Here is a 5,585-nt window from a genome sequence, read left to right on the forward strand (position 1 = left end):
GGTTGAGTACCAAATATACTGATTAGAGCACCTACTCTGTTTCTACTCTGTTATGCCCTGTTTTCTATGTTAGTCAGCTACCGGATCAAGAATACGCATGTGAAACTGCACCAAAATGGATTCTTGATAAACTCTCATTTGCATACATTCGTACAACACATCAAAAAGATCATCCACACCAAACTTATATACCGACAACCTTACAATAGATCATTTACCATGTCGGCTTGAAGATGTAACGTGTATTCACATGTCAGCTTGATTAGATCAAAAAAGATAAATATGGATCACCAAAACAATAACAAAATTATGTGTCTATGTCAGCCCAATCATCCCAAACACACGTCAATTCACTGTAGTCACCAAAAAGCTTCCAGACCCAAAAGTGCCTGAAATACCGGTTAATCAACTACCAATTAACACCCACTTCCGGATAAGGATAATCATGACCACCAGATCAAATCTCTAAGAAGTGTTGTCATCAATGACAACCCTAAACTAATAATCAATCACTGAAAACCACCAAAAACCACCAGATGAGTGTCAATTGCCAGCAAATCCCACCGTGCTTTTTCCCTTTCTAAGTTTCCATGTAAAACTTTTGATGTTTTTGATTAAGGAAAAAGCAGGTTTTGAAGGGGCCTCGAAACCCTTTACAAGCAGAACTTAAACAACAAAGCTACGAGAAACAGAAAAGAACAGAACAACAAAAAGCCAGCAAAAAACTGAAGAAAACCCAAAAAAGCATTTAGATTTTTTCTAGGGCTTTAGCCAGGGTGTTGCTGATTTCATACAACTCTTTGATGTTGTCTTTGAAGTTAGGGGGATCTTTTGCTTAAGCAGCCACAACTTTCTTGATACTGGCCCTGGTTCTCTTCGCAGTACCGCCCACCAGAGTAGCATCACCGCTTCCAGTCTGGATGGTCTCTTCCTCCAGGTCAAGATGCACGACCGGTTTAGGAGTGCAGGTATGATCAAAGACCTTGACGATGTCCTCCAGGTTTTTAGTGACAACAAAGAGGATACTTGGGATAACTCCCATCAGATTTTTCATCGCTTCTTTTCCCTCTTCCAACTATTTTACCTTATTCTCCATTTCCTGCTTTCAATTAATCTGCTCTCTGTTTTCATCCTCCCTCTTTTCATCCGTATTTATCCCTTTCTTTTCCAGGTTTTTTAGGGTCTCATAGGTCCATCTATCAAAATCCATTCTAGCCTCAGAGAGTTTCTTAAGGTTATCTAGGATAAGCCCTTTACCAACACTTTCCTTGTCCTTGCTATCCCTATCCTCAGTCAGGTCCTTCTCAGAGTCTTTATTCATTTCCTTCTCAAAATTCACTCCGGTTTCCTCATTATCCTTGGGATCTGCTTCTTCTATCAGATGGTTGTTGTCCTTACTAGGGCATTCGCTAAGGATAGGGCTTTCTTGACTAGGCTCATTATCGCCACTTTCTTCCTCGTTACCCAGCTCCTCGTCTTTCCAGCTGTCTTCACTATTGGAGTCGTCCGTCTCCATTTCGCTGCTTTCCTTAACAATGTCCTCTGTTTCCAACCAAGGGACACTTCCCTTTTTTGCTGGAGGACACCTTCTCCTTGCTAGTTTCTCCCTCTTCCATCTTTCTCTTGCCCAGAGAGGCGGAAATCCTCTTATTTTCCAGCAGGGCGATGGTTTTGCAATGCTCATAGATGAGCAGCAGAAGCCCGCAGTGGAGAATCGGGCTGAAAGGGTTAATCCTGCGTTTGTTGAGGGACCTGGAGAGGGACCGAAAAAGGTAGTAGGGCAGGGATACCTTTTTGTCGTGTTTGAAATGGTTTAAGAGCACGAAGTGGTAGGTGTGGGCCCTGGAGAAATGACCTTCAACCGTGATGTACTCCATAATTACATTAAGAACCCAGTCCCACAACCTCTTGATGTTTGCAGCTTCGTAGTAGCCCCCAGTAGCCTTGCCAATTTTAGCCCTCTCTTTCTCTTTCCATGGGAATAGGTTAACCACGTTGTTGGAGACTTTAAGGTCTCGAAACAAATTAAGCCCAGTGTGGGGCATTTCGGTCATAGTGGAAATGAGCCCAGTGTCCAGCTTAAACTTAACTCCATAAAGTTTAAAAGAGCCATTAGACCAATTTTTGGAAATCTTGGAAATGGCTAAGTTAACCCTACCTTTGTCATAGTCTTCAAGCTTCTCCATGAAGCTGGTAAGAGAGCCCTTCTCCAATTTCGCCCAGACTTTTGGCATCTCTTTCTAGGTCGACGTGTTGTCTGGTTCTTCCCGCCTTAGGTGTCCTCCCATCTTCGGATACAGGCTATCTGCTCTGTTTCTCTGCAAATTATAACCTTCTTTCTCGATGTTGCTCAAGTTTTTGAACTGAGTAACCCACAAAGCTTGCGGCAATTTATTAGAGATAATAGAAGATCTGCCGCAATGCCAAGTAATGATGGCCTTTCCAACTAGACATAAATGATGGTTTTTACTTGTCATGATTAAATTGTCCTTCTCTCCCCATATAACGGTCCTTTCTAAGGAACTCTTTGATATTTAAATTGAGATCCTCCTCATGCCAAATCATTTGAGACTCAGAGTTAACTCTAGTATTCGCTAAACAATCCACAACATTGTTTTGCTCTCTGAAGGCATGTTGAATAATAATTTCTTTGAAACTGGCAATGATCTCCCTAGCTTTCATGATGATATTTTCAATAGACCAGGAAGGCTCCGATTCCCCTTGTAAGAACTTAATAATATTAAGTGAATCTCCCTCAAGCAATATTTTATCATAATTTAGATTTTTGGATATAATTAAGGTAATAAAGGCGGCAGAGGCTTCAACAAAATGGCTAGTTTGATTCCCCAGAGGACCAGCCACCGCCTTGAGACAACTTCCAGCAAAATTCCTAACAATGCCCCCATATCCAGCTTTACCCAGATTCCCTTTAGAAGCCCCATCAAAGTTAGCCTTAATCCATCCCTGCGGGGGAAAACACTAGACTAGACCTTCTCTTCTAGTCTCCTTGCTAGTAGTAGTGGTAGAAAGGTTCCACCCGTCTTTAAAATCATCTTTAGCAGTAGGTCCCTGATCAGTGTAGTAGAGGCATTCAAAAATACTCCTAAAGATTTTATCTGCAACCACTTCAGGAATAGCCCTTTTATCCCTAAAAATCTTGTTGTTGCGCTCTTTCCAGATATTCCAGATAACAATCAGCAGAGTAAGTTTCCAAGTCTCCACAATTTTAGGATTAGAATTAGGGCAACTCCATTGAAGCCAGGTGTCACCAAGAGAGTTCGGGAAGACCCAGCTCAGGTTCCACCTGGTAAGGATGATTTTCCAGATATCCTGGCTAAAAGTGCATTGATTGAGAATATGGCAAGCTATCTCTTCTTCCCTGCAGCAAACAGAACACCTATTAGAAAAAATAATACCTCTTTTATGAATATTGTCTAGGGTTAATACCTTATTTTGGATGAAAATCTAGAAGAAGATATTGACCTTAGGAACTATCTTCTTGTTCCAGACTTTAGCCCAGATGGAAATTTCTTCCATCGGGACATTGTGTATAGCCATAGCAGAGGAAACAGAGTATTTCCCATCTAGAGTTTCCCTCCATATCAATCTGTCATCTTTGTTGTCTCTAGGGATTTTAGTAGAGAGAGCAATTTGAAGGAACTTGAGTCCCGGACACTGATGGCTAAAATCAATCTAGTTCCCATTTCTCCAGTAATCTCTTACCATTTTACCATACCTGCTTTTGAATCGGTCTTTCCAATCTTTAAGGATTGGGATTTACTCTAGAGGTTTATCCAGGATCCATCTATCTTCCCAAAATCTTATTCTCTTCCCATCCCCAAGGTTCCAAGTTCTGCTAGCAATAGCCCAGCTTTTAGCTGATTGCACAACATTCCATATGGCGGATCCTTCAACATTAAAAGAGTTGTCAAAGAATTCTTCCTTAGAAGGTTGCATATAGAGATATTTGTTTTTCCAGATAGAGTTCCATTCTCTTTCCTCCCCTTTGAATCTCCATATTTGTTTGGCTAATAAAGCTTTATTCATAGAACCAATGTTCCTTAAGCTCATCCCACCTGAGGCATTAGGGGAACAAATTTTATTCCAGGCAATAAGGGGAATTCTATTTTTAACTTCCACTCTCGACCAAAGGAACTTTTTTTGGATTCTTTCAATGGCTTTTGCAAACTATGAGGGGATTTTGAACAAGCTAAGAAGATACACAGGAAGATTTTGGAGAGTGGCTTTGAGCAGAGTGATTTTACCTACTTGACTTAGGACAACCCCTTTCCAGCCAACAAGTTTCAAGTTAATTCTGTCAATTAGCTTGTTCCAGAAGGAATCCTCAGGCTTGAGACACAGAGGAAGCCCCAAATAGGTAGAGGGAAACTCAGAGATGTTGCAGCCAAGAATCCTGCCAATCCTTAGTTGCCTTTGGACCAGGGTATTAATGAAAAATAGAGAGCTTTTATCCCAGTTGATTTTTTGGCCAGAGGCAGATTCATAAGTATTTAGAATAATCTTCATATTTTTAGCTTCCAAGATGGTGGCTTCCCCCATGGTAATAGACTCATCAATGAATTGTTCATGAGAGCAAACAAAATTGGATGAAGAAGGTTTCAGACCCTTAAGATTGCCATCTTCCACATTTTTAAGGATGAATCTACCCAGGCATTCAAAAAGAATGGTGAACAGGATAGGGGATATGGGGTCCCCGTGTCTGAGACCTCTAGAGCTTTTGAAGAAACTGGATGGGGAGCCATTGACAATAACATCAGAGGAGGAAGTTTCCATGAGTTGAGAGCAGAGCTGAATAACTTTGTCACTAAAACCAAACGCTTTCATGATCCTAAGGAGAAACTACTAGTTCACTCTATCAAAAGCTTTAGCCATGTCTAACTTTAGGAAGAATCCCTGGTTATTCGCCACTTTCAGGGAGTGGATATTTTCATGAAAGGAAATAATGGAGTCCAAAATCTGTCTTCTGGGGACAAAGCCATTCTGCTGGACAGATATAATCCTTGGAAGAATTTCCAATAACCTGGAAGTTAGAACCTTGGATAAGATCTTGTAGACAGAGTTACACAAGCTGATGGGTCTAAACTTGTTAAGAGAATCAGCACCGGGGATCTTTGGGATTAGGACAATGAAGGTGGTGTTCAGTTCCTTAAGAAGTCTTTTGGAGCCAAAGAATTCCTTAACACCATTGCATATGTCAGCCTCCACTATGTGCTAGAAATTTTGGAAGAAAAACATGGGGAAGCCGTCCGGACCAGGGGATTTATCACCCTGAAAGGAGAACACCACCTTTCTAATTTCCAGATTAGAGAGAATATGGGATAAAAGGTGGTTGTCAGCTTCCGATAGGATAGGAGAGATAGCTTGTAAAAGGGTGTTTTGCTTGCTGATATCTAGGTTATCCACATCACCCAACAAGGTGCTGAAATGATCGAGAGCTTCCTTCCTAATGTCGCAGTCCTCTATTAGGATGCCTTTATTACAATTTAGTCTGGATATTTTGTTGGCTACCTTATGCTTAAGAGCAGTTAAGTGAAAGAAGCGGGTATTTTTATCACCTTCCTTCA

This window comes from Cryptomeria japonica, chromosome 5, assembly GCF_030272615.1.
Source record: "Cryptomeria japonica chromosome 5, Sugi_1.0, whole genome shotgun sequence".
Taxonomy (NCBI): domain Eukaryota; kingdom Viridiplantae; phylum Streptophyta; class Pinopsida; order Cupressales; family Cupressaceae; genus Cryptomeria; species Cryptomeria japonica.